Raw genomic sequence first — 19,059 nt, 5'->3', positions numbered from 1 at the left:
ATTTCACACCTCTGCTGGACTAGTGCCAAAAAAGCTTCCTGTCTTTGAGGAAAAGGCAAAAACAAATATGAAGTAGACCAATATTATACATCCTTTTAGACTTTAAACATCATTATTATGATTTTTAAACTCATAAGTAGGAACTTCCTGGAGAACTTAAAGGCTGCATAAAACTGCATTGATGCATTGCAATCTGACAAGGAAAATTCAATGCATCAGAATGCAGTGATTGATTATAATTACTATAACAATATACAATGAATTCTCCATTCATGTCTTATCCAAAATACTATTACTGAGCATATAATTTATTGTTTAAAACGAAAAGTTAATTGTCTAAAAGTCAATTATCCCCTTAGCTGAATGTGTATCTTCAGCAAAATGAAATAATGACCAAGGTGCAGATTTCATGATTCATTGCATCATTTAATAAATGATCATAATCAAAATGAATACCGGTCAGAGCAAACATTTACATCCCTTCTTCAGATGTAAAAACCTGAAGCTCATTTATATTCAGATGGGTGAACTGTTAGGGTGCAGATGCTGGCCAAATGGCCAGATGTAGATGTTGGCTGAGTTGGTTTGAGAAGCTGAGCGATGCAAATACATTTATCAAAATAGAATGGAAAGAAAGATCTGCTTGAATACTCAATACTGTGCCGTTTCCAAAAACACAACCTGCTGAAAGCGACTCAGCCATTTGATTCCAAGACCTCCATTGCTTTTGGAACTGTCATGTGTGATTTCCATTAACAGAACTCTTATTTGTAATTTCAGCTAAGTGCATTGACTAAGCACCATTTCAAACATCAAAGTGAGCTTGCAAGAACTTTCACATCTGAATAAATAGATGAAACACTCATTTCGCTAATAATAGAGAAGTGGCAATTAAACAGGAGCCAGATGACAAAATCAGAGAAGCATTTGATCTGCATAAGTGACTGGCGATGATGTATTACTCCATTCAAATGTGAAGAATGCAAGTCTTGATTGGCACTTCAAGGGAACTTTGCTCAGTGACATTAATTGAGCTAATGAATAGATGAAGTGCTGCGATGTAGAGTGAAAGTTTGCCAAGTGTGTGCATGTTTTGCATCTGTGTCTATGTGTTCAGTCCACCACCCAAGTTGACAATCAATACGGCTCAAAGGAAGACAGCTTGCACCTCTACAGGAAAGAGACGCGACCCTTGACTCTGTTTAAGAAGAGGTCAGATTGCGATAAGAGTCATTTAATTATAAACACTTGCTGCTTTCATTGCTTTCAAGCCTTTATGAATTAAATTGGTGGTAAATAACAAGGAGCATGAAATGCTTAAAAGCAGGCCTTTATAATCAGCTCAATAAAGCTCTCTTTTAATTCTCTCAAGATGCGAGTATAAAAATTATAACCAAATTTGCAAATTATGCATTTACACACAGTGAGGTCCAAAAGTAAGTGACCACATTAAGCAGAAAAATGTAGATAATTATGAAAGCTGTGAAATTCATGTTAATTTTTCACTGTAATATGTAATGGAGAAAAGTATTCAAACAGAAATGTGCAAAAGAAGATTTTTGACCCCCACTGTATATAACTTAAATTTGAATATAGAAATGTGCACACATGTAAATATGAATACTTGAAAGTCTTTGTAAACTATCTATTTAAACAGGCCCCTCAATGTGCAGACTTGAGTGTTAGGTATTCTGCAAGCTTATTAAAATCCTTTGAGGGCCTGGTACATGTGTTGCTCTGGCTGTATAATTGGGCAAAATGTTTATGGAGGAGGAGTGTTTAGTTTACAGGCAAATGACCGAAACTAAACGGATATGCTCTCTTAGATTGCTCTTGCTGCTCACCCCTTACCTGATAACTGCATTCACAAGCAATGGGAGACATGCCATGTATTTGACTCCATTAACTAGAAGGAGAGGGGAGGGGTGGTATATAGACTATAGGAGTATATGGAAAGCATGAGGAGCCATTTGAAGTCTTTGCTTATTTTTTGTGTAATGGCCGTGGACCAAAGATCTCCCTGGAAAAGAGTTCTTCAAAGGCCAAGGGATTAGCGATAGTACGTCCCATTTAGAGCAGCTTGAGATATGGCAAAACCCCAGACCCCTGTGAGTGGGAGCCTCACTGGATGCAGAATAACAAGAAAAGAACCTTCTCAACTTCAATTCACAACGTTTTGGCTTAATGCTTTGATTGGTATAGAAGAAGAAAAAAAGTTGTAAAAGAAATTGTTAATGTGAAGCTGAGAAAAACTTCTTCGTATAACAACTTTTTTTAAATCATATGCACTTGTTTATTTTATCTAATTCCGTGCATTAGGGGTGGAGATTTTGGAGTGACTTTTTCTGCATGTTACATCGCTATACCAGTAGGTGGCGACAAGCTGATTTGTTGCCTTTCTGCCTTATCAGGCAATGACTTTGTAGGCAGCGTTTGTGCAAAAAGGTACCTCACGAAACTGATTTCAGACAGCGTAACGGTTGAATGATCTACAGCAAATAGAGCGAGCTTTGGTGATAACTAAGCAAATATTTAATAACTATACTAGTAATAAAAAAAAAAAGATATCTTTCTTTTTCCTTTAATCCTCCCTTATCGGGCTTATGCTACTCTGAACAATGCCTGAACTTCGTATTTTGAGCACTTCTTGCGTTGTTTTTGCCTCTTCACGATGACTCGCTTAATTTAGTCCTAAACTGTAAGTCGCTTTGGACAAAAGTGTCTGCTAAATGACTAAATGTAATTTCTCGCTGGAAATTACATCAGAAGTGGAAAACATTGGTAAAAAATGTACGTCTACACACAAACTGACCACCAACCGCAACTTTCAGACTCCATCTTTATTTATTTAGCTTGAAGGATATGAAGCGAAGGATACATGCTGCCTTTAAAAATCAATCAGATGAAGGTATCTCAGGAGACGGGAAGTGAAGCTTAGCTAACATTGGATTCGGAAGTGCCTTGATGCCTTTCTACCTAGATATGCGAATGCGTCGCGTCTGAGCGCGTTGTTGTCTTTGGAGCTCCATCGATTGATTTATAATTCTTGATTTCTCTTTAAACTCACTTACAACGAACATTTTCTACTTTTCCTCACCTCATAGTTATAACGCGGATTGTTGAGCAGACGCGTCTCAAGCCTAGTGATCCAACGCTGGATACTCTTATAGGTTACGTCCGTGGATCACGGCTGAACACGTCTTCTCCGCACTCATTTACAAACAAACATTTTTTCGCCTATCGTGCGTCTACTCTACACCCGTACCACTGAAAAGACGGATTATATCCAAGACTTAAGCCATAAATTAGTATTAATATTGATAGCACCACTGGTAGCGTCGTTGCTAACTTAACTTACTGTCCATCTGTTAAAATGGCGAATATATCAAATGTAAGTAGTCTACCTTTTGGTGCAGGTGAGGACACATTTGAGCTGCACACGGTGCAGTCTGAGCTGGAAGCTGTTGAGAAACAGATCCACGACCTTTTAGCAAGAAAAGCCGAGCTGATAGACCGGCGGTTAGCTCTTGAAACATCACGTGCCGAGGCACACAAATCAGAGATTAACGTTACTAACCCGCTGACTCCGACCTCGTCTACTCCGTGCGTTCCTCAACATCGGTCCCGAACGTCGAGGTCGCGATCAGCCATGGTCTCGTTCACTCCGGCTCCAATATGCCATCACGAAGCCTGGATTTTTCCGCAGCGGAAGACGCAAGCCAGGTCTAGACCAAGAAAACTCTCTCCGACCCTCCCGGTTTTCGAGATATCCACACAAAACCGCTTCTCCCCTCTTCGCGAAACAGAACGCGATGCTGTGATCATCGGCGATTCCATCGTTCGACACGTACACGTTACGTTAAATAAAAGTAAGGTGCATAGTCACTGCTTTCCTGGTGCTCGTGTTTCTGAAATCGCTGCTCACGTTCCCGAGATTTTGAACGAGCGCGTCGGAACTGTTGTCCTGCACGCGGGAGGGGCCGACATCAGACTGCGCCAGACGGAGGTTCTGAAGAAAGACTTCAGGAATCTGATCGATACGGTACGCAGCACATCGCCTGATATAACGATTATTGTGTCAGGACCGCTTCCCACGTACCGACTAGGTCATGAAAAGTTTAGTAGATTATTTGCGCTTAATGAATGGTTAATGTCATGGTGCAATGAGCAGAAACTTCTCTTTGTAAATAATTGGAATCTGTTTTGGGAGCGTCCTAGGCTTTACCGTGCTGATGGCTTACACCCAAGCAGATTCGGATCGGATCTTCTGTCAGATAACATCTCCAAAATGTTAAATACCTTTTGACTAGTAACCAAAAGTCCAAATCATAGTCTCTGCTGCACCAATTTAACTGATATAAATAGTGTAGAACATTGCATAGAAACTGTGTCTATTCCTCGTTTAGTGAGATCAAATCATAAATCTACTGCAGGATCTAGAAAAAATCTAATTGTTATTAAACCAGAAAATGTTGCTATTGGTAATCAAAAACAATTTTTAAAGCTAGGTCTTCTAAACATTAGATCACTCACACCTAAGGCAGTTATTGTAAATGAAATAGTCACAGATAATAGCTTCGATGTACTTTGCCTTACTGAAACCTGGCTTAAACCAAATGATTATTTCGGTTTAAATGAGTCTACTCCATCAGGATACTCCTATAAGCACGAGCCCCGTCTGAATGGTCGTGGCGGCGGTGTTGCAACAATCTATAGAGATTTTCTCAATGTTACTCAGAAAACGGGTTATAAGTTTATTTCATTTGAAGTACTTGTACTAAATGTTACGCTCTTAGATGTTCGAAAAACATCCCTATTATCTCTAGCCTTGGCTACCGTATATAGACCGCCTGGGCCTTACGCTGATTTCCTAAAAGAGTTTGCAGATTTTCTCTCAGACCTATTAGTTAACTTCGATAAAGCATTAATTGTTGGAGACTTTAATATCCATGTAGATAATCAAAATGATGCGTTAGGGGCTGCGTTTACTGATTTATTAAACTCCTTTGGGGTCAAGCAAAACATTACCGGACCGACTCATCGATTTAATCATACACTCGATTTAATTATATCACATGGAACCGATCCAACCGATATAGATATCATTCCACAAAGTGACGATGTCACTGACCATTTCATGGTAACTTGCATATTACGTACTCCTGTAATATATCATGCTGCGCCGCGTTATCGATTAGGCAGAACAATCCTTCCATCCACCATAGATAATTTTTCAAACAGCTTATCGGATCTGTCTCAGCTGCTCAGTGAACCCAAACAAACAGATGAACTTGAGGAATTAACTAGCACTATGAGCACCATTCTCTCTGGATCATTGGATATTGTTGCGCCCATTAGATTAAAAAAGGTCAGAGAGAAAAGTAAAGCACCATGGTACAACAATACTACGCGTGTTCTAAAGAGAGAAACCTGTAATTTAGAGCGTAAATGGAAACAAACCAACTTAGAGGTCTTTAGAATCGCATGGAAAGACAGTATGTCACGTTATAAAAAGGCCCTAAAAGCGGCCAGGGCTGAGCATCTACGCAAACTAATAGAAAACAACCATAACAATCCTAAGTTCTTATTTAACACAGTGGCGAGACTAACAAATAAACAGATGTCTCCTGAACAAAATATTCCATTACAGTTTAGTAGTAATGATTTCATGAAGTTCTTCACTGAGAAAATAGAAAACATCAGAACCACAATTGTAAACGTTCAATCCTCAATCGCGCCTTATAATTCAGCCTCAATTATCACCCCGCAAGAAAAATTACAGTGCTTTACAACTATAGAACAAAAAGAGTTAAATAAACTTTTTACTTCATCTAAAACAACAACATGTTTACTAGATCCTATACCAACTAAACTATTGAAAGAAGTGTTACCTGTAGTGGAAGAGCCTCTCCTCAATATTATTAACTCGTCTTTATCTTTAGGTTATGTTCCAAAAACATTTAAACTGGCAGTTATAAAACCTCTCATTAAGAAACCACAATTAGATCCGAATAATCTAGTAAATTATAGACCCATTTCAAATCTACCTTTTATGTCTAAAATACTAGAAAAAGTTGTGTCCGCTCAACTGGGCTCTTTCTTACAAGAAAATGACACCTATGAAAAGTTTCAGTCTGGGTTCAGGCCGCATCATAGCACTGAAACTGCGCTCGTTAAAATCACAAATGATTTACTTTTAGCTTCTGACCAAGGCTGTATCTCAATATTAGTTTTACTTGATCTTAGTGCTGCGTTCGATACTATAGATCATGCAATACTCTTAGATCGACTACAAAATTATACTGGTGTTCAAGGACAAGCATTAAGCTGGTTTAGATCGTATTTATCTGACCGCTACCATTTTGTTTATTTAAATGGAGAAAAATCTATCATAACTCCAGTAAACTATGGAGTGCCGCAGGGATCTGTGTTAGGCCCTCTATTATTCTCAATATATATGATGCCACTTGGAAATATTATAAGGAAACATGGAATTAGTTTCCATTGTTATGCTGATGACACTCAAATCTATATTTCATCACGGCCAGATGAAAACGCTAAATTATCCAAATTGACAGAGTGTGTTAAAGATATAAAAGATTGGATGACGCATAATTTTCTTTTATTAAATCCAGACAAGACAGAGGTACTACTTATCGGTTCAAAAAACCACCCACAAAACCTCTCACAATACAACTTTAACATAGTAGGATGTCCTGTTACTTCATCCTCTACAGTAAAAGACCTGGGTGTTATATTAGACTGCAACCTGTCTTTTGAAAATCATATTTCATATGTTACAAGAACAGCCTTTTTCCACCTTAGAAACATTGCTAAGATACGTAATATGCTATCAGTTTCTGATGCAGAAAAGTTAGTTCATGCATTCATGACCTCGAGACTAGATTACTGTAATGCGTTATTAGCCGGTTGTCCTGCATCCTCAATAAACAAGCTACAGTTAGTCCAAAATGCTGCCGCTAGAGTTCTAACTAGATTAAGAAAATATGATCATATAACACCGATTTTTATCATCTCTACATTGGTTACCTATAAAGTCCCGTATTAATTACAAGGTATTGCTACTGACTTATAAAGCCCTAAACGGCTTAGCTCCAGTCTATTTAACGGATCTTCTATCGCCCTATAATCCATCGCGCTCTTTAAGGTCACTAAATTCGAGGCTTTTGGTCATACCTAGGATATCTAGGTCCACCAAAGGAGGGAGAGCATTTTCACATTTAGCACCAAAACTCTGGAATAGTCTTCCGGATACTGTTCGTTGCTCAGACTCGCTCTCCCAGTTTAAAACTAGATTAAAGACGCATCTCTTCAGCCAGGCATTCATATAATACTTTTAATCCTACAGTTAAATCCGACCTCTAGTTCATAAACGCCAGAGGAGAACTGGCCCCCGACTGAGCCCGGGTTCTCCCAAGGTTTTTTTTTCTCCATTAGGTCACCTGATGGAGTTTTTCGGTTCCTTGCCACTGTTGCCTTTGGCTTGCTCAGTTGGGGATATTTGGGGATATTTAATTGAATTAATCAATCAACGATACTATTGATCAGCATTACCAAACGTAGACGTTCCACTAGAAACAAACATTGATGTATTGTTCTAATTTATTACTGTGAAGCTGCTTTGATACAACCTGTGTTGTGAAAAGCGCTATATAAATAAACTTGACTTGACTTGACTTGAATGCATCCTCTGAAGGCAGCCATTTTAAGCCCATGAGAGACCCAACTAATTCATTCAAAAACACGGATTCTTCTTTTAGCAACGTCACACTGTTGTGTGTTGCTAAGACGCTTTCTTCTGCTGCTTTGTATAGAAATATTTTCGTTGGAGGAGAAAAAATTAATTAATATACTACTGAAATTAGTACTTTATTTCAGTAAGGATGCATTAAATTGATAAAGTACATTTTTGTTAATAATAAGAAATGTTTATTGAGCAGCAAATCAGCATACTAGAATGATTTCTGAAGGATCATGTGACCCTGAAGACGGGGGTAATGATGCTGAAAAATTCAGCTTTGCATCACAGGAATAAATTACATTTTAAAATATAAAATTGTAATAATATTTTACAATATTACTATATAGCTTCATGCTTAAAGCAAATGCTTAAATCCCAACTCTCCTCAATGAGCTGCATGATTTGAGGTATCATTCATGTCTGTAGTGCAAATTGTGCAGGACAAGTACGCACCAAAGTTTAATACTTATTGTTAGGGGTTTGTTCAAATCCATAACCATAAGTTTGAGCAATAATAATTATGATGATTGCCTAATTATTGGCAATACAACACGATGCCAATGGTCAGCAGGCCTCAGAACTGAAACAAAACCTGCAATTTGGCAATGGCTGTGCATTCATCACACTGCAATCAATGCTCTTTTCCAAGGACGCTGAAAAAACAACATTTAGAGCCAAATGTACTTTAAACTGTTTGAGCAAAGGTGGCTCAATTATTACTTTGTAAAAAGAGCCACTTAGAAAATGAAAGTTAGAAAGTAAATACTAAAAGAAGACAACAACAGTAAAACTTCTCAGCATGTGACTGGTTTTAGTACGTGCTGTTCCTCCTAATGCAACACCACATTAACAAGCCTCCAGCGTCTTGGCTAATGTTTTTTTTTTTTGGTTCTCTGGCCTATTGTGCACTTCATTCCTCTATGGAGAACTGAGAGAGATTGTCGGAGTGAAGGATCGCTGGAGGAGAGGATGGGAAAACACAAATCCTGCTGAGTTTATAATGTCTGGGCACTGTCTTTAATGATCCCGTAAAACACGGTTGCTGGGCTTCCTTGGGAGTCGAGCGAGGGCTGGACTGGTGATTACTCCCTCTATCAACGTGCCGAATCTGAGCCGTACACATCAAACGCTCACTCAGCACACATTATCCTGCGAAGAATGTTCTCGGAGCTCGAAATGAAAGTCTTACCCAATGCGGGAGACTCACAAATATGTTAGGGAGTCTGATTGTTGCATTGATTGTGACCTAACTTTTAGTCCAGACTGATTTTAATGGCATTTTCGATTAGTTGTACGGTTCACTCGAGTCTGCTGTAAAAATCTATGAACATTTTTGACAGCTCTGAATGATTCCTCAAGCCAAACGCCTTCAAATTGCATATAAGTATTTTAATATCCTCTTTAAACTCTAAACGTTCTAGATCTCTGCAGAAGTCCAGTGGCACAGCAAGACATTGAGTTTGGATAATACGCACAACGGGAGTGATGTGTTAAATGTGTGTGTTCTTGTCTCTTATAAATGTCGTCTCTGTTTATGCATGCTCGTATATTGAGTTTGGCTCAGATCACAGCAGAAGGCTTCGCTTTGTTAAACAAACATTGTGCTCGTGTTTATCATTCTTGGGGAAGTGTCTTTGAGAGCAAAGAGAGATGCCGGGCTTGGAGAAGAGCTGGACGTGGGCTCGCTTGTGTTGCTTTCATTGACATCAGTCAACATTAAGAGATCTCCCCTGGAGCCAGAACTCCTACAGAGCGACAACAGCCTCGCTGATAGCGCTGAACTTTAACTTTACAGCCGCTTTGGCAGTGGCATTGTATGCAGTCCATCTACTGAACACATTCAGCTGTCAGTATCAGTGACATGCTGCTATGATTGGAAACCTTAGATTGCTTTTGCTCCCTAATTGAAGTAACTAAGTAGATGTTTGCAGCTTCTATGAAATTGTGAGTGGTGTTTGCTTGTGATTCATAGGGAGTTGCTATGCAGTTGTTATAGTATTTTTATCATAACAGTAACACTGGAAAATATCGTGACATTTACAAGAAATAAACTTGCAATTATGAGACGTGAAACAATTAAAAAAAGGTCACAATTAACTTTTTTTATTTTGAGCTTCCACAGGGTTCAATTGTCTGTAAGTAAACAGGACAAATAGCATGTTATTCAAAAAAGTAACTCATGGTTTTATGATGACAATTCTAAAAGTAACGTGTTACTTTCAAAAAGTACAATTTTAACAACTGTGATAAACGTGTTCTAATGATAAGGTAATGCTAAATGTGTTTTGTGTTGCATTTGTAAGTTTGTGTGTGGTTTGAACTAGTGCGAGTCTCCTGTCTCAAAATAGGATTTTAGGCTCAATTATGGAATATGGAAGCAAACAACAGCATAAGTGGAAAACAGTTCTTGGCTTGGCCAAAAGAATTCCATTTGTCAGTCCTTGAATGTATCTTTACTATTCCCCTTTTGCACAACAAATGCAAAACATCAAATAAAAAACTCATGTTTAAACTATAAATCATCTTTTGGCCTGTTAATCTTCTAAAACATCTTCTTAATCGATTATATTCTATTACATTTTGAAGGCAAAACCATGGTACAGTGATAATTAGAACATACAGCAATTATTTCCTCAACATACTTTGATAAATGTGGTATCGCATTGATTTTGCTATGTGATTTAATTACAAAATCATGCTATAATATCATAATCTTAGGCCCTAATGCACGCTTATATCCTGGAGTTTGTCTCAGTAATGATAAGGGACCAAAAGCAAACATTGTTGAAGTAAGCATGTTCTTTGTCTAGCATTGCAAGTGTCCTGAGACATGAGGTTATGGGTTCTTGAGTCAGCACTTCTCATTCTTAGCTCTTGTGCATGCATCTAGATTCAACATCACGCTACTCGTGTAAAAGCTAAAAAACAACCCTATTTTTGCAGTTTTGGTTGGTAACACTAGATTTATGCTGTTGTACAAGCTCGCAGGTGATTTTTTTATCAGGAGAACTTGTAACGTGTGCAAAGGCTCACAAGCTCCCAAGTGTCTAAACTCGCTCAGTGTACGGCTGGCTTAAGATGTACAAGCAATGTAAAAAAGCCTGACACTACATTAAAAGTAGTAACATGTTGTGAATTAGAACTAATGCATTCTTTCATTTTAACCTGTTAAAGTTAAAGGCTTTCCAGTAAGACTGAACCTCAAAAACCAATTTCCATCCCACACCTGGAACTATAGCTGACTCTAATTCCAGACCGGTGGCTCATCGGTCTTCTTTCAGTTGAGTTCTGCAGATTACAGATGAGTGATTAGAGTCTTGTGGTTTGCTGTTTGTTCTTATGTGGCACAGGGTTTTGTCTTGGGTTGATCAAAGGCATTTTTTCTAAGTCAACTCATACTAACTGGTAGCAGCAATTTACCCCCACCACCACTGCATATGCAGTAGACTAAAACTGTGATAACCGTCTTCCTCATTTTCCTTTAAAAACCTAAAAAGGCATACTAATACTAACAAAAGCACAAGATAATAAATGTGCATCCTGTTTTAGGGTCAAACATGGAGATCACATGGAAATAGATGCTTTCAACCTATTCTGTCCCCACTTGAGAACCCATTAGTGTTGCAACCCTCAACGAGCACAAAAAAAAAAAGAAAACCTCAAGTACAGGACCATCTGTTGTGCTTTTCCTTGTGCTGATTTTCAGCTCTGTTCTTTTACACGGTCTTGTTGCAATTCTGTTTTTTTTTTCTTGTCGATGTGAACGACTTTCGTATAAAATTTCAGTTTGGGCAAGTTCAGCCAGAATTTCCAACGGCACATTACACAATTGCAATAATCCATTATATGGAATAAAATTGATGCTTTTACAAGAGATGCTACAGATGGGACTCTTATACCATTACTTTCTCCAAATATAGTAAAAAAAAAAAGCTCATGCGTTTCCATGGCTGCAAATCATTAATAAACAAATGTGTAGATGGCTTTTCTATCTATCTATCTATCTATCTATCTATCTATCTATCTATCTATCTATCTATCTATCTATCTATCTATCTATCTATCTATCTATCTATCTATCTATCTATCTATCTATCTATCTATCTATCTATCTATCTATCTATCTATCTGTCTGTCTGTCTGTCTGTCTGTCTGTCTGTCTGTCTGTCTGTCTGTCTGTCTGTCTGTCTGTCTGTCTGTCTGTCTGTCTGTCTGTCTCTCTTTCCATCTATCCATTCATCCGTCCATCCATCCGCAGTACATTTTGATGTCATATATTTGGTTACATATATTGCAAACGTACAAGACCAAACTGAAAATCTGGAAATCAAAATCTACTTTAAACCTTGAAATGAATGATTTACAGTTTTTCTCGGTCGCTTTGGTGCATTTCTCATAACACTATTTACATTTGCACAACAGTTAATGCAGTTCTCAAAACAATTAGTACAAACTGCAAAACCTAGTTGATAACCTGCAAAAGCGTGTCACTTGCTCAAAATGGATAGCCCATTCCTCAAAAGCAAGTATTTATGTCAATGAAAGTGTCAGTGTCATCAAAATAAAAAGTCCTGACACCATCGTTTATGGACAAGATAGTCAAATGGCTTAGTCATGTTTTCATTATGACAGTTTACTCTGTAAATGTTTTCCAATGATAAAAGTCAGATCTTGGTGACACTACCTGAAAATGCTCAATACAGCACTAAATACTATTTGCACAGCCATTTGAAAAAATACAGTAAAGTTACACATTACTGTATTTATGAGGTAACTGAGTACAAGACACTGAATATATGTATGTTTCACATTTTTACTGCATATGCTCTTTGCAATTCTAATTTGTTCACAGCATTGTGCAAAAGAAAAAATACACCATTATTTACAACAAACATAAACTCCCTTTGGGTAAAGCTGTGCACAACTGTAAACAATATTGCAGTAGGCCTATATACTGTATTGGAACTGAACATACAACATACATAGGACTGTAATCATTCATGCACATCCAGACGTTCCTCTCTGTCTGGTCACATAATTTAATCGACATCACAGCGAATATCATCTCTTGCTCAATTGCAAATTGTTCAATTTAGGAGACTTTTTCACGATTTTTTTATTTTTTTTTATGACAGATTTTGACAACTAGTTCAACATTTTTGTATGTAATGACTCAAGCAATGAAATAAGGACTATTAGTTTTATATGGAATGACTATTCAGCATCAACAAGTATAGTTCATTTTGACTGACATGACATAAGCAAATGATAATGTTATAAAACAGCAGAGAGTTGTATGAAAGCATTTGATGCATGTCCAAAAGCATTTGCAATTTGTTGGAAGGAATGAGAAACTGCTACTATGATGTGCACAAATGACTAAATGTTGTGGAGGTTGAACTAACTGTTGTGCAAATGTAAATAGTGATGTGAGAAATGCACCAAAGCGACTGAGAAAAACTGTAATTATACTGGAAAACATATATACTTATATATATATATATATATATATATATATATATATATATATATATTAAATTATATTAGTTTTTTTATCACAGTTAGAGGGAAATCAGCACAGCAAAAAGCACAAACTTAATAAGTATTGGATCTGATAAATCCTGTGATGTTTTGTGATATATTAGATGGTTTGTGTGTGCCACTCTAAAATAAAAGCCTAACTTGTTTCGATTCAGGAATCAGTTTAAAAAATATCAAAATGTCAAAACATTAGCTTCAAGCTACCATTATATAAGATAACTGTTGATCCTTTTATCTCTCCAATTCCATCCTTGAATAAATCCAGTTGGTCTAGATGTTTAGACCAAATGACGCACATTTCTCAGCCATTTACCCATCGGCCTTCAGTCTCGTGTCGTCCGTGTGGATGTTCCTCGGCCCTGAGCATTAGCCCAGCGTTTGTTTGTTGATGTTAGCTCGGAGAAAGAGGAACCACAGTTCTCCTGCACAGCTGCACTCCCGTCTGCCACAGGGTCAACAGACACTCTCTGATTGGCTGCAGCTCCATCTGAATTGCAAAGAAAACACGGTTGTCTTCCAGATGAGCATTTACTTTGATAATCATAATTGATGGTAGAGTCTGGCTCAATCAAATATAGTCTTAACCCTTCCACCTCAGAGTAATCATAGGCCCAAGATTAGAAAATACAAATTAAGCAGTAGTTTTTGGAGTGGCTTGTTTATAGCATTAAAAATTTGAATAGAATTACATGATATGCTGATTAAATTAATCTAATGTCTGTCTTTTGCAGAACTTGCTTTACTCTCTTTTCCCATCACATATCAGATCGGAAAGGCATTTATTTTCAATAAAAATGAAGAAAATATGTGAAAAGTGGAAATAAAGTCTCCTGCGTGTTTAATAATAAAGTGTTTATCGGTTACGGGTAGGTGTAGGGAGTGCTTTATTGTTCCAATTTTTTAATAAATACCATCATTTAGATGTTATTTCACACTGTTTAATGTACAATACTGAGGTGCAAATAGTATCTGCCACTATTTATAATAGCATCTAATTACTGTTGACACTTATTGCAAAGAAAATACTGCTATTTGTTACAGAATCTATCGGTATTTTCTCTTAGTGTAAATAGCATATTGATAAGATAATGGTGCTATTTTCACTGTGAATAGCCACTGCCATTAAATAATTGTATTAAATCATATCATTATTTGATAAGAAATGCGAGAAATGTTTAGAGGCATTATTCTGGCATGAAATAGATGAAAAGTAGCTTTTAAATGTCAAACTATTGTTTGTTTTATTTTCATATCACTAAACATGAATCAAGCGATCCATTTTCCATAGTCAGATGGTCAGATAATTTATGTTCAGATCTGAAGATGTGATTAATTGTATTTTTTTTTTGTTTTTTGTTTTTTTGTTAAATAATTCCAGTAAATTAATGTGTTAAACGGACAGCACATATTTTGCAATCATTTCCCAAAGTGTGGGAGATATATAAATGTTAGTTTGAATATGTGCCCATTGCATGAATTAATATAACTAAATAAAAATGTGAAATATTGCCCTGGCATCTAACTGAAATAACTTTAAGCTGAAGCACTACAATTAAGAAAAACTAAACTGAAATAAATAAATAATAAATAAATACTACAAATTAAACTCCAATAAAATTTTAATTTAAAAATGAAAAATAGAAGCTAATACATTAGATCATTAAAAACTACAATATAAATAAAACTAAAGTAACTCTGGTCCAATTTGTGGGCTCATGATGATGCGAAGTCGGCTTTTGCACAAACAGAGCTTCATTTGTTTAGCTGAACATCTATAGTAACAAGTTCTCATCAATAGTAACTAACTTTAATGATTCAAACAGTAATATTTCAATAACATTACACAAACAACCGTAAACTGAAAATACACGTTTCCCTGAATATAACAGAAACAATTGCTCAACAGTCTGATAACAAGCATTAACAAAATTTATTGCATTATAATCCACTGCCACAGTCCAATTTCTTAATGAATCGTTTCAATGAATCAGTTGATGTATATACAGTTAATGAATAATGATTCATTCAAATCAGCGGTTCTCGGATATAAATAATTCTGTTGATGTTATCTGTACTGCCAGTTGCAGATTGTTTCCAACCTTATCTGATTGCATTACCAGAAATGGTGACTATACAATAAAAGTGTAAAATATGACATGATATGATATCCTCTATTTCCCTTTCTTGTTTTCTAGTGAGTATGATGGATTGCTTTCTTCCCTAAAGGTCTCCTTGGCAGATCGCATTATCAGACTGTGTTGTAAAATACACATTAACTTTGACAGGGAAATCGTATATTTCACATCTTTTAGCACAACTCTGGATTTTGCATTTGCTTTCCATAATCTTTAAAGCCTCACCATCTGTGATGGGTTTACAGATAATAAAGCCATAACCAAATCCATGTAATCGTAAATTTGGCTTAACACAAGCACTTTTTTGGCTTATTTATGAATTATAGTCCAAAGACGGAAGGTGATTCTGGCGTTTAATCCGAGAGGGAACAATTTCGCTTTAGGGGGTAGGAAATGTGAAAAGAAAAAAATATAGCTTTTTATAAGCTACATCATCTTCCACAACATATATCATATAATCTGTGTGGTGGGGATTCTTTTTCAGTGACTCATCATACATCAAAAATAAATTTCAATATTCAAAGCGCATTTAGGCTGTGCCAGAAATCGCCCCCTATATCCTTAAATAGGGCACTATTTTTGTAGTGGTGTCTGAAACCATAGTGGCTGTTATCGAGTACACTCATTCAATCCCATAATGCACCACAATAACGAGTGAGGGTCGTGCCGAATGAATTTCGCCAGAAGATGTCGCCCACAGCTGAATCATCCATCCAGTTTCCAAACCGCTGGTCCAATGTGGGTACAGTGTAATATAAGGTATACATTATTTTTTAATTGATTATTAATGCAACACTCTGAACATTTTTTACCTTAAAATAATGTTTCCAAAATCGTATCAGTGGTTCATCAAGTCGTAACAGGGTGAAAAGCACTTCTGGATTCGCTTTGCAGCCCTATATCTGATATAACCACACTATGCAAGTTTGCCAAACCGGGTCGCGTTTCTGTAGTTCGAATGAGACATAAGAAAACTACAAATTTTACTTGCTTTACGGCAAGCGTTACAATAGTCATTATTTAGTTTTTCTTCGTTTCTGATGTTGCAACACATCATACTTTCATGAAATCATACTCTACCTTGTCTGTGGACATCCTTCATTCCAAAGCCAGCGCTGGATAAACAGCGAGTGTGCGTGCGACAGTCGGCTGCGGGCGGAGAAATGATTTACGACAGCGGTAATGGACAATTCCGCTTCCAACCTGTAGGACGACCGAAGAGGAAAAGCTCCTTAGTGTTGCTTTAAAATGTTTAATTAGGATTTATACATGCCAGTTTCCACAACAGAGTTCAAGATAAATCTTTTCACTACTACAGGAGCGGACAGTTTACTAAATTTCAGATGATTAGTAAAGAGCAAGCACAAAAGCGGCAGGCTTCCCAGCGCACTCAGTGTCCGAATTCACTCACTCTTTTTTATTCACTGCTTCAAGTCAACTATATTAGTGGAGTAGTGTAGAAAATAGTGAATGGGGGCAATTTCGAACACAGCTTTATTCTGTGACTGACTCACTTCATGAGTAAGTCATTGAATCATTCTTTCAACTGATTCGTTCAAAATGATTCAGGAACAGAGTGCCGCTTCTGTTTGTTGCTTATAGATGTGTAACGATTCAGGTTTATTTGAAACTATTAGTGTAGGCAGAGCAAAAACAGACAAAATAACTGCAGATATTGTGTGTAATATTGTCACGTTAACTAAAGAAAACTAAGGGAGAGGACTCAAGTGCAGAAAGAATGATTTATTAAATAAAAGAAACATAAAATGAAACAAAAACCCACAAGGGGGAAAACATGATATCAAACAAAACAACAACTTCAAAAACAACACATACCGGGGTTTCACAGGAGAGCGGGAGACGTAAACAAGACAACGATCCGACAAAGACTGCAAACACAAAGGAACTTATAAAAGGGACAAATCAGGCAGGTGATGAGGGAACAACAGGTGGGAAAAATGAAACCAATAATGAGATAACAAGGAGGGTGAGGTCAAAACAAACAGAGACAGGAACACAAACACCACATGTGCTACACGAGACAGGACAGGCATGTGACAAATATGTACTCAATTACTCAAAACTTTACTAACCGTAAAAATAAAAAATAATTCATGCAATTAGACTTTTGATTTAAAACCTATAGGCCTAGTTTGTCCGTCTCCATGTGACAACTAGCCCGCCTCTTTATACAGTATCAATTTGGAAATATTGTTCAGTCATCATAGTCTCAGGTCGAGTATGTGTCAGTGGGAAGAATCTGTGCAAACGTCAGTGTTGTCGAAGTCTCCAGTGGCTGTGACAGTGGGGCGGCTCTCTGTAGCCATGCTGATTGAATTAGCAATAGGATGTTCTCAGACCCGGGGCTATTTTTGGAGCATTCAGTACTGGAGAATAGAGGCAGGATCTTTGTGTTCTTTAAAAGCCTCTCTGTGTTTTCTGTTTGTGGAATTGGTAAAGGGAAAATTGGAGATTTTCCAGACTCCACACATATGTATATGAACATACACACACACACAAACTCAACAGGGTTCCCCTTTGACATTAAGCCAAACCCTTTTAGCCATTGAGGGACACATAACATCCCACTCTTTCCTTTTCTGAGTATCCGGCCTCTCTCTGGACGCTGCCAGTGTGATGAATGTGAATCAAAATCCATACATACGGTGCATTGTTAATGACAAATGAGTATCTAATTGCTGTCTGAGGAAACAACTTGTTGTCACATCATCACATGATTTTGAGAGTATGTTAATACTGTTCACAAATGAACTGAGCATATTTAGCTGTCAGAAGGACAAGCTAGAAATATTCCTGTCCAGTCTGTTTCCTATGTGCACATTCCTGTCCCGTCACAGCACACTGTCATAATGGATTAGTGGCTCAATGCCACCACACACAGCCCGACCGTCAACACAGTCATTCTTATGCACTGTTAATTCCCCATTTACAATAAACTGACACTCTGAGACCCTTTTGAAAAGATCTAGTCAAAGATGCCTATTGGAATTTCTATCATAATTTGGAACCAATCCTAAAGGGATCTGTCTTGTTGAATTTCAATGTAGCACATAACAAAACTAGGTCATTTAGGACACATAGTTCCCAATAGGAGTATTCCATTGTAAATAGGATAAAATACCCCTGTAAAACATTAAAAAACAATCTTTTAGGATTTTAAAAGTTAGCTTCAAGTTAGCACAAGTTAGCTTGTGTAAATGATGACATTGATTTGATCAAAAATTGTGAAATATTATTACAAGTTAAAACAACAATTTTCTATTTGAATGTATTTGAGTGTGCATCTTCAGTGTCACATGATTCTTCAGAAATAATTCTAATATGCTGATTTGCTGCTCAAGAAACATTTCTGATTTATTATCAATGTTTAAAACAGTTGTGCTGCTTAATAGTTTTGTGGAAGCTTTGATATATTTTCTTCAGGATTTTTTGATGAATAGAATAGAAATAGAAAGATAAAACAGCATTTATTTTTAAGTGTTTACTGTCACATTTGATCAATTTTAATGTGTCTTTGCGGAAAAAAAGTATTAAAGGAACACAACAACTTTTTGGGACTTTATTCACCGTATCCCCCAGAGTTAGATAAGTCCGTACATA

At 37.0% G+C, this 19,059-nt stretch overlaps 1 protein-coding gene across 1 annotated transcript in view; it reads left to right on the top strand.

Moving 5' to 3' along the window:
• angpt4 (angiopoietin 4) overlaps positions 1 to 19,059 on the top strand; it is a 41,848-nt gene that overhangs the window by 1,081 nt on the left and 21,708 nt on the right. The gene's annotated exons all lie outside the window — the stretch shown is intronic.

Source organism: Scardinius erythrophthalmus (genome assembly GCF_964197995.2).
Source record: "Scardinius erythrophthalmus genome assembly, chromosome: 12".
NCBI lineage: Eukaryota > Metazoa > Chordata > Actinopteri > Cypriniformes > Leuciscidae > Scardinius > Scardinius erythrophthalmus.
Note: the sequence above shows the minus strand (reverse complement) of the source record. Positions and strands in the feature narration are given on the sequence as shown.